We start from the raw sequence: 11,994 nt of genomic DNA, 5'->3' as shown, positions 1-11,994 counted from the left end.
CGGAGCTATGAAAACCGTGCCCAAAGCTGAATGGCACCTGTTTGAGGTGTCCAGAACGGTGACTCCGGGATACCGGGCGACCTCCCAGAGTACGCAGCCTTATCCTTGCATGCGGGGCTCCACAAGGATGGACAAACCCCTTTCCCTAGCTGCTCGTGGGAACAACAATGGAAACTCCAAACATAGCTGTAGTAAGTGCGGTTCAAAAAAACAGAACGCGCAGAGCTCCTGACAATGGGTCGGTCAACAATGCCGACCACTCTAAAGGGGAGGGGGGAGCCAATGAAGATGGATTCAATGCGATGGATTGGCGGAATCTCGGAACCTTTAGGTGAACGGAGTGACTGAATCACGACTTGCTAGAGTGCTACGATGCGAGTGTGGCCCTTGAACAGGGTTACATGGCACGGCTGCATGCTCTATGATGCGAGAACACCCGGAGCTATCGTACTTTTCGCATCAACGTCTGCGAAAATATGCCGAACTATTCCAAACAAGTGGCTATGTAAGCGGAACGCCTACTCTACCACAGATAGAACAAGCCGGCAACATAGAAAGAGAGGCGACCCTAAGACCAACCGCGGGCAGACATCCTATAGAGGAAGAGTGATGCTTCATGACCCGGACAAACATCAACACCATGGTTTGTCTCAAGCTTAAAAATCTGGTTGAAATGGATGACGAGCTTCGTAGACATTTTTCCGAAGAATCCGACGTCTGCGCTATCAATTATTGTCTGTATAATGCAGCGAGAGCTTTGTCCGATGCGAACCGTAAAACAAAACCAACGGTTGATCATAAGACCAAAGACGAATGCATCAACTTATCATAAAGATAGGCTGGGCAAGACAGTACACGTCCCGCATTCAGTGTGTGATTGACTACATCACATCTGGTAGGAATTTTTACGCCAAGGTACGAAAGTTCGCGCGCGAACTCCGGACCCGCTTTCACACACTTAACAAGTCAAAGCTGCTGACCATCAGGTAGCATATTGTTGAGAGAATACGAATACTATCTGACGCTAAGAGAAGTCTAGAGTGGAGGGAAAGGTGAGTCAGAGAAAATCAACGTTTCTCTCTGACCCATCTCGACTCTTCCAAGACCCTCTAGTTACTGTCGACCATCTGCCCAAACCAGAGGAGTTCGAAGTATTTTGGAGAGAAGTCTAGGAAGTGCAGGATAGACTGGACGAAGATACTGATGAAGAATGTCCACCCATCACTACCGAGGAGGTGAAAAAAATATTAAGAGGGATGAAAAACTATTCCGCTCCGGAACCAGATTGTATCACAATCTTCTGGTGGAAGAAGTTTCCTTCAACGCATCAGCATTTTCCCGTATTTTCACCTCATATTTAAAGTCGGAACAGCCGATTCCAGAGTGGTTGGTAGAAGGGCGCACAATACTCCTGCCGAAACTAGGCAACTTAGCTGACCCGAAGAATTACAGGCCAATAACTTGTCTGAACACACTGTATAAGATATTCACAGCTATCCTAAATGATAGGATTGTTAGGGCAATTGAACCTGTGTGGCAAGAAATGTATGAACAAAAAGGCTCAAAGAAAGGCGTAGCGGCGTACCGGGAGGACCTGCTTATCGATAGATGTGTCGGTAAAGATGCAGCATTTTACCAGCGTAAAAGATCGATGGCTTGGATTGATTATCGGAAAGCTTTTGATTCGACCTCCCATAGAGTTATCATCTGTCTTTTGGAACGCTTAAAGGTTCATCCGCAATTCGTTAGTTGCATAGAGAGATTATTGCCACTATCTCTAGCACTTCGCCATTACGACGGGTACTTTTGCGGAAAACCTGCAGATCAAAAACACAAGGCCACTCATGTATTTTGCATGGACGATCTTAAGATCGAACGATATACTAAGGAAATTGTAATAGTATTTAGGTAAGACAAATGCGCCAAGGTTTATTTGAAGCGAGGAAAACTTAATGGCATCCCTGAAGACCCTGAGCTCGTCGATAAAAGCGCGATACGACACCTTTGCGCTGAAGAGACTTATGCATACCTGGGCGTGCCACAGAGCCGCATTCAGGATGTGACATCTATAACGGATACCCTCAGAAGCAGATACAAACGTCTCATCCGGCAGATTTGCTATTCGGAACTGTCGGCTAGGAACAAAGTATCTGCACATGGACAAAAGCATGCATTTTAAGTTTTCTGTTCCGCAACTGTACATCTCACGCCGTCAAGGTGGTCACGGAATATTGAGTCTTGAATGTCTTTACAACACGAAGAAGTGGAGAAAGGAGCGTTTCTGTACAAAGCAGCGGAGGAGGTTACTGAAACACTCGGACTTAACATCAGTATTAGGGTCAGCAAAATGTATCAAATCTTATCTTTCTCGAGTATTCACACCTGAAAGCCCGAATTAAGGAAGCACAAGAGAAAAACTTTCGTGAACAGCTCCTCGATAAGAGGATGCACGGTATCTTCCACAGAAATGTGGAGGATTAATCAGTGTCGCATGATCTAACTTCTGCTTTCCTTAAATCACCCATGCACACACCGAGCATTTAGCTCACATACTATCTAGTTCTCCAACTCATGCGGGAACGACCTACGTGCAAAGGCACAATGTGGCACTAAGAGTGCTTTATTACCATCTCTGTCACTCTTACGGCATTAACCTTAATATCGCTCCTCTAAATGCTCCTAGGGAAATCGAGTCAATTGTCGAGAATGGGAAGTGGCGCATATACTGGAAATTTATATTCTCGACCATTGTTTCTGTTGCACACTAGAGGCATGACATGGTTCTTCTTGACTACGAGAAGCGAACCATATTCGTTATCAAATTTTCAGCACCAGCTTACAAAAACATCATGGCCAAGGAGAATGAAAAGAAAGAGAGGTATAAAGACTTTATAAGGGAACTGCAACGATTGTACCCGAAATATTCTGATAAACTAATCGTCCTTATCATTGGCACTCTTGGCGGTGCAAAGCTTTCACTCTATAATAGCGTGAAAAGCATCCATGCATGTCAACAATATGCCAAAATACTTGCGGGAAAAATGCAGAAGGCGGTCGTCGTTGGGTCGCTCCGTGTTCTTAGGGTGCACGAATCTTTTGCCGGATCGTAGTATTGATTCCGTTACAGACTGCAACCACCCATCTCACGGTCGTGAGACGTGGTTGTGGCTGAAATTTTACTGCGATTTCGCTGGGAGCGGGTGCAATTTTTCAGATTAGCACCCGCTCCCGGCGAAATCCTGCAGTTGTCCTTATGAAAAATTTTTAATTATATATTTGAACATGATGTGCATAGAAAAGTTTGCCTTTTAGACAAAATCGAGTGCGAAGCACGAGATACGTGATGAGAATCTGTTCGTTTAAGCCGAAAAAACTTCAACAAAAGAGAATTCACAATTAAGAAATTACCGCACAAATGTTGGCGTAGTACAAAGACCGAGCAAGTAACGCGAAGTAAAAACATTTTCGAGCGCGAAGCGCGAGGACCAACAGTCTCGTGCCCTGAGCGTGATGAAACCTACAAGCCGCGCTTAGCTAGAATGCAGCTGCGTAACAGGCAGATTTTTATATTCTTTATACATGTGAGTGCAATGTAATCGTCCAATTTTTCGATATCTGGTTTTTAAAGTATCTTTACTTTTTGGTACTCACAGAGAAATGTTGAGAGTTTCTTGCCAGCGTAAGAGAATAAACTGCTCTTAATAAGCGGGTGAAGATGTCAAAATCACTTAGCATTTCGTAAATCTTACAATGAAATTAAGGTTAATTTACGGTTATTCTTTAGTGAAATGAACCTCGATTCCCTAGTATTACATGCTGTAAGTTATGTAAAATCCACTAAACCAAGATAAAATAGTGGTGCAGTGGACATTACCGAAGGATCTGTCCCTGCTACCAATCCGATTGGTTTGATTAGCTTGCCCCTAAAGTCGTAATAACACAACCAATCTCCGCAGACCACCGGGTGAATTCACGGCGTAATCGGCAATGGATGGTTTACATCATCCAAAAAAATTCCTTTTTGACATTTTCGTGACAGTCGTCACGATTATTCTATATTCCCACTTAGCAATGAGGGGGTTTTATGACAAATAACACAATTTTCAAAGGCACAACTCATTCACAGATCGCGTATAAATGAGAGTTTATTGGGGCAAGACGTTTTTGGTTTCGTAACTGTTACAACTGACTTGTACGAATTTGAGTGGTATTAATTGGAGCATCAAAATAATCTGCAAAATAGCGACTGAATCGGTAAAATCTACAGATCTGCAGGTCCCACTTGAGAATTAGTACGGGTAACCATCAATGATAGTAATATTTAGTTGCCTATAATTGTAAATTTTACTGAACTGTCATGTTGTCCATATACGTACTTGAAAGATCAGCAGATTTAACTTGGTTTTCAGTAAAATATAAGGTTCTTTTTGCTGCTTGATATATGAGAATAAGCTCAGGAAAGCCATGAAGAAAGCAGACCTAGGAAAGAAGACGAGTCGCGTCCTGACCGGACCAGAGCCTGCTGGATGTGCAGCACAAAGGGTCAGAGGGCAGCGGAATACGTTAGGACGTCAAAATTCATTATCTGCGCCGCAAAATAGAGAGAGCCACTGATCGGCCATTTGCCGAGGACTATGCGATGATTGATGTTTAATCTTCTCAACATACACTTCATTCCAGCACCCATGGAACTTACATAGGTGCAAATTGGGATTTCGCGATTTCAGCAGCTGATTTTAAGATGCAGTTACTAGATTTTCAAGGAGGGGATTTCGGGCTTTCAAAGTGGACAAGTAAGAGTAAATATATTAAATAACAATAAAATGCCAAAAAGCCATCTATTTATTATAAAAATCATGAAAATACTAAAAAAATACAAAGAAATACCCAATTCTCAGCAAAACGCTCGTATTCAACGCATATAGGTGCACGAAGGTCGTCATACATTCTTCGCATGCAGTTCGGGCAACTTCATGCGGTTCTTTTGATCGAAGTGCGTAATGTAGGTAACTCTAATCCTCGCCAAAGGTGCGGTTTCACCAAGCCAAAAGCCAGATTATTCAGAAAAATGTTTCCATCATCACTATCCTCGGAAAAATTTTCCTCTTCCGAATCCGACAAGGACGCTGCCAGATACTTCGCACTTCGGAGGTTATAGACCCAGACATGTCTCATAAGCTACAATAATTTAGGAATATATAATTTGATATAAAAATAGACTTTAGAACAAAAGTAAATTATATTTTTAATCTTATTCGTAGTCAAGCGATTTCATCTTGAGCCAGTCGCGTCCACAAGACGACTGACTCCGCTGTTGTTTGACATCGGCGATTTCGAACTCACACATCAGAATCCTCTTTCTTCGGATCATAGTGTTTGGTCTATCGCCTCTTGGAAATGTTTATATAAACTATAAACTTTTAAGAAGGCGATACCATGGGTATTTGGTGCTCCAGGGGGTGCCGACAGAATATGCGCAGGCAGATAACAACGGAGTGAGAACATTCCTCTTCATTTACTTACTTTCAATAGAACTCCAAGTGCCGAATAGCAATATTCACTAGTTTTATATTTTGAAATCGGCAACGATACTACACGCACTCAAGGAACACTTGTGCCGATATGCACTTACATAAAGTTTAGACGCTGCTACTTCGACAGCGAAGCCACAAATGAACGCGGACTCAACGAATACAGATGCCAGAGAGGCGCCGCATATTTGTCGTAGGGGGAGTGTACTTCGGAAAAGTAGAAGCGCAAAATGCCAGCAATTTGAAATTTTTGTTGGTGCCGATTCACACCAGAGTTCGTCGAGAGGGTTAAGGAGGCAGGCGCAAACGTGCTTTCGAAAGACGAAGAACCCTATGTGCGACAACGTTGAGCTGCTGAGGACGAACTGCTTAGGTCGAGTCTCATATTCAGTGCTCCAATGCATTTTCAGCTCCTCCAAAAATAACTGCGTAGGTGTTAGCAATCTTAACAGAGACAACTTTAAAATAAAATCGGAATTTCAAATTGATTATAGTAACTATTCAAACCCTTGTACTATTGTAGAGTTCGAATGCATAGTCATTATAATTTAGAATTGAATTTAGGTGTGCGATTATCGGTGCAATGTTCGCGTATCATAATAAATCATGACGTAAATTAATATCTAATGATAAATATACTGTATTATAATAATAATAAAACCAAAAAATTATTCTTATTTCGAAACATCAGTCACTGATTTCAGAATTATACCGAATAGTTCACGAATGCCTAAGAACTAGTTCGGTACCACAAATTGAAACCACTTCATTATGTACTTGAACTGTCAAATTGAGCTGAATAAATCTTGACCGCCTAAGAGTCAGTTCGGGATTCCAAATTCAAACTGTTTCATTTATACTCGGGCTTCCGAATTGAGCAGAATAGATACAAAAACAGAATCAATCTGGCTCAGTCAGGTGTAACCGTGACATTAACAAAACTGATGCGGGTTGATTTTTTTTCAGGCCAGTCTTTGAGACACATTTACGAATTAAATTATTCACCAGATTCCTACCTTTGATTATCCAGAATCCTTGGCGAAGTGTGTATAAGATCAGCTGTATCCAACCGTGCACGGCTCTTAAATGATCATGTCAAACAATTACATCCAAAACGTGGTGATTAGGTTGCATAACCGGATGTTTCGCATTATAACCTATAGGAGCTTTGTGTAGCCGACCTCCCAAACGCAGGACGGCTGAATCATCCAAAAACGGGTTTAATGCTTTCAAAGACGAGTTTGAAGATATCGGTTCTCCCTTTTTTAAAGCACGAATTTCGGCAACAAATGCATTAATTTGGACGCTATGTATCCAAAATAAAGAAGCCTGTTTAATTTCAGTAGAATAAAGAGCAGGGGAATAAGACTGCTCTTCAGAATCAAGCAATTGTCCCAATATGCCAAGACTGGCATATTTGGACTTTCCTTTTTAACAAAATGAGCGAGCCGCGCTTCAGGCATCGTCTTTCACTCAAGGTCAATCCCCTTTGGCAGAGGAGGACGTGAATCAGGCCAAGTGACAGAGTTACGCGATAGTCAGGGTGCGGATCTTGCCACCACAATTCATTTTTAAGCAATTGTTCGGGCAAAATTCCCCTTGAAGCGCAGTCAGCAGGGGTTTCCCCAGTAGAGACATGTCTCCAATTGGCATGTGGAACATGCCAATGTCTTTAGTTTTAGCAAATAACAACGTTACCTGCACTTCGCCACATTTCTGAAGAATGCGAAGATATACAACTGCAGAATTCGGATTTTCTATAGTTTTAGAATCCTTGTAGAATAAGCATACCACTGAATCAGTCAATCATCTGGAAGGGGATCATCCCAATCCAGTTTACGTAACCAGTGTTCTTGCATAATTTGTTTAGCCTTGATTCCGATGGGAGATAGCCATCCCAGCGGATCGTATAGTTTAGCTATAACTGAGAGAATTTTCCTCTTGGTTGGTTGTTCAATAGGGAAAGCTTCTACACAAATTTTGAAGTTATCTGAAGTCGGATCCCAATGTAAACCCAGTACCTTCATTTGAATGTCCTCCCCAGAAAAAAATTGAACGCTCTTTCGTGTTTACCCTGTGAATAATCAGCCGAAGAACCCTATGCGCGGCAACGTTGAGCTGCTGAGAACGATCCGTACATCATTGTTGGGGCTGATATGTGGCGAAGAACAAGTTGGAATTTGCAAAAGGACGCCGAGGCACGGTGTAAACGCCTTACGCCCATTTTGCTAAAGTAATGCGAAAGTGGATTCCGAGAAAATAGGTTGGCAAAAAGAGAAGGTGGTTTTAGTAGGTACTGCTACTTTTAAGGTCGAGTCCCACACTCAGTGCGCCAATGCATTTCCACTTCATCCAAAAATAACTGCGTAGGTGTTAGCAATCTTAACAGAGACCACTTCAAAATAAACTCGGAATTCCAAATTAATTATACAGGGTGTCCCAGTACCTATTCAACCCCTTGAGCTATGTGATAATTAACAAAAAATAAAGAAAAAAGGCCTCTAGCAAAAAGTTGTGCCAAGCTTTGTTTGGGCTTCAACACTTCAATGCTGGGCCTAATCAACCAATGAGGAGGGAGCTTTACACTGAGAGACTTTTTGTTAGAATAAATGATAAAAATGCATGAGAATTTAATATAATATGGTTTCAAAACAGGGAAAGCAGGGTTTGCGTATTGAAAATTAATATAGCGGTTTTCAGCCGTCAGAACTAATATTTTTGTTTGATCAAATAGAAAGGATGTTGCATTAACTCTTATAAAACTTGCGAGAATTTAAAATTCACCAGATCAAAGTTAACGATTGAAGTTTAAACGAGTCATACATTTATTCGAAAGAGTGAAAACATCGTTTGAAGTTGCCATACAGAAGTTGCCTTTAGAAGGAAGAATTAAATACACAAATTAAATACAACTAAATACATAAGCACGCATACAATTATTCTTTTTATTATTATATACTTAATTTATTCACTGCGTATATAATCGTGCGGTTAATCGCTGTGAAAAATCGGAGGGGCTGAGGCGAGATTCGAACCTAACTTACCTAAAGAACTAACGCATGCCCTAACAACTAAACCCCACGGCTAACTTACATTATGGAATATTTGGTAAAAATCTCGGCTAAGTGGCGTCGCTTGAAAATTCAGGGCATTACGATTTTCAATGATTGAATTGATTTTTTATAAAATACATTTTTTAACGGAACTGATAATATTCTTGTATGAATAACATTCTATAATTTGATATCTCAGTAACTCAGTATAATAAACTTGATTGTATTTAGACGTACTGTTTTATCAATTGTACCCGTTAAATTAAATCTTATTGCCTTAGTGTATAAATTTCATGATAAAGAATTCCTAATGTTTTAAATATAATATTTAATGAATAAATTTAAAATAGAAAGAGTTAACTTTTATTCTAAATATTGTGAATCGTGACCTTTTGGCTCGATCGGAAAATGGCGGAAATAATCGAGGAACATTCTCAAACGAAAGTAAATGAAAATTAAGAATAATGATTTCATAGTTTACTATACGTCTCAGATTTCGGTCAACTTCATATTGACAATATCAATTTCTAAAATACTGTTTTCGACATTATGATATTCACTATTCTTTTTATTCAAATTATTTTTCGAAAACTCACTGAAAAGAATATCATTTTTTGATTTTGGAACGATATTATACTAAAGTCTAATTCATTTATTTCGTTAATTCTGACGAAAGGTCTCTTGCTTTGAACATATTTTTGCTGGAGGACTTTTTTGTTTACTTTGTTGTGCACTATTACGCAGTATAAGGGGTTGTAAAGGTGGTTGGACACCCTTTTAGTTTAACAATGATAACATTTCAAGCGAACTGAGTGCTTATATTCGAGATTTTGTTAAATATGCCATGCGAGCATACCCGAGAGACTTTACGCGTTAAGAATGCGTTAGCTAGGATAGTCATATCTCCAACGGCGAGAAAATTCGAGTCCTTTGGCTTCAAGGTTAAAAAAGTAATTGAAGATAAAATAGTAGCTCAATGAATGGATAGTCATTTTAAAGGCCAAATGTTGTACATTAATTAACCTTTAAAAAATATGCAACAATTTTTTACAGTTTACAAACCCGAAAATCGGGTAAAAAGTAAGGAAATTTGACAGTTTTTAACGACAGTGAGCTTCTCTCACTGTTCACGATTTCCCTCGTTTTTTCTCAGCATATGCTTTCAAGTTTTGTTGGGGGAAGACGAGGACGATCCCATGGAAAACGGCGCACCGCTGGTTTCTTGCACTTGCTTTCCAATATGAAAAACTGTCTTCAAATATCGGAATTTGCACGAGAAGAAAAAAAGCACGTACTTCTTTCAAATGATCAATAATTACATGTAGTTTAACTATCTACCTCTCATTTCAAGCATTTCATTATATGTATTAGAACTGAAGATAGTAAAGTTGCATATTTATGTACAACAAGCAAAAAAATTGTTATATTATTTTGCAAATTTTTAAACGAAATTTGTTGATAAATGTTTAATGTACCATCATGATGTTTTTCAATATTTTCATATTATTTTTTAATAAAAAACAAAGCTTCAAAGTTCAACATCATTTAAAGCTGTCTCAAATTCCCTAACTATTTATCAGATTTTCGGGTCTGTAAGCTGTAAATTTTTTATTTTTTTATATATTCGTTCCAGGCTCATTTAGGGGGTCACCCCGTGTGACGGCCCGTTTTTTTGCCTTTTTGGGGGATTTTTTTTGACGAACGAGAACAACATACAACTTGGAACTTGTCACTATATATTTCTGCACCTATATACAGTAAATTATGCAAGTTTCAACCTAAAATCTTTATTATAATGCGCATGGCGCCACTCCAAAGAAACCCATGTCAAAAAAAGTGTGTCCATGGCCGTCATGATTCCGGGCGAACGGCTTATTTAAAATGAAAAAATCAAATGACGTTTTAATCTGTAAGGCTGTGGCCATCACTTGAACTAGGATATTTTGAAAATATTGAAAATTAAGTAATTGACACGGCTTTGAATTTTTTTGCCAAAATTCATGATTTTTTTTCGATTATTTTCTTACGAAAAAAAATGACTTGGAATCTTTAAATTATCCTAACTCTGGCGATGCATACACATCTGCTGAATCTACCCTACAGATTTCGAAGCAATCAGTCAACCCGTTTTTGAGATATCAACGCGGCAAATTCGAAAAACGTGGTTTCGAGAAAAACACGTTTGAAAGTTCGAGAACGTTTTAAACAATGAAGGACACCTATTTCCAATGACTTCAAATATTGGAATATCACTTCACCAGCATATTCTACACATGTGTAGGAAAAAATTTAGGCATAAAAAAAAGTCGATTTTTTCGACCGGGCACATGGGGTGACCCACTTAACGTACACCATTTTGATCCTTAAAATGATCCTCTATTCATTGAGATACCATTTTTACTGTACTTACTTTTTTAACTTCAAAGCGTGAGGACTCGAATTTTCTCGCCATAGTAGGGTTCGAATCCATAGTCCATAGTCCATAGACCATAGGCCGACTTTAAGTAACCATAGTTAGGTCATCCTTGTTACCATACCATGGCGAGATAGTCCGTAATCGTGATCAGTCTGTGGTTATAGTTCCCGTAGTCAAGCCCACTTCACGCAGTCATAGTTGGGCTAAGCTTGGTAGTTTATTTTGAGCCAATAATCGGCAAACTAATGCGGCCCATACGTGTGTGTATGTGTGTATGTGGCAGCAATTTCACTGTCAGGATTCGACAGTTCGTCCGCGAACTGCTGATTCGTCATCGCACAATTAACAAGTCAAAGCTTCTGACCATCAGGTTGCATGTTGTTAACAGAATGCGGGTAATATCTGATGCTAGGAGAAGTCCAGAGACGAAGGAGAGTTGGGAGAGAAAATGAACCTTTTTTTCTGACCTATCTGGACTCTTCCAAGATCCTCCAGTTACTGTCGACCACCCACACAAACAATTAGAGGTCGAGACATCTTGGAGAGAATTTTGCGAAATCCAGCATTCACTAAAAGAAAACTCAAAGAATATAAATAGTTTCAAGGATCTGTGTAGTGTTCTTGTAAAAACCCGTGGAGGAATTCCCGCCTATCACTACCGAGGAGATTGAAAAAGTATCAAGGGGCATAAAGAACTATTCCGCTCCAGGACCAGATGGCATTAAGACCTTTTGGTGGAATAAGTTTCCTTCAACCCACCAGCATCTGGCCTGCTTTTTCATCTCATAGCAAAAGTCAGAAGAGTCCATTCCGGAGAGTATTGGAGAGGATGGTGTAGTGGTGGGGGAGGGCATGGGTTTTAAATACATAAAATTAATTGGCCTAAGACGTATGATACTTATGAAAATGCACAGTTTTTGTCAATCGGTAAGAAATTTTGCATACCTATTCTTTGGACTCGCAACCAGGTCTTAAGGGAATGGGAGGGGGGGGG

This window comes from Belonocnema kinseyi, chromosome 9 (assembly GCF_010883055.1).
Source record: "Belonocnema kinseyi isolate 2016_QV_RU_SX_M_011 chromosome 9, B_treatae_v1, whole genome shotgun sequence".
NCBI classification, from domain to species: domain Eukaryota; kingdom Metazoa; phylum Arthropoda; class Insecta; order Hymenoptera; family Cynipidae; genus Belonocnema; species Belonocnema kinseyi.
This window is presented reverse-complemented; position numbering follows the sequence as displayed.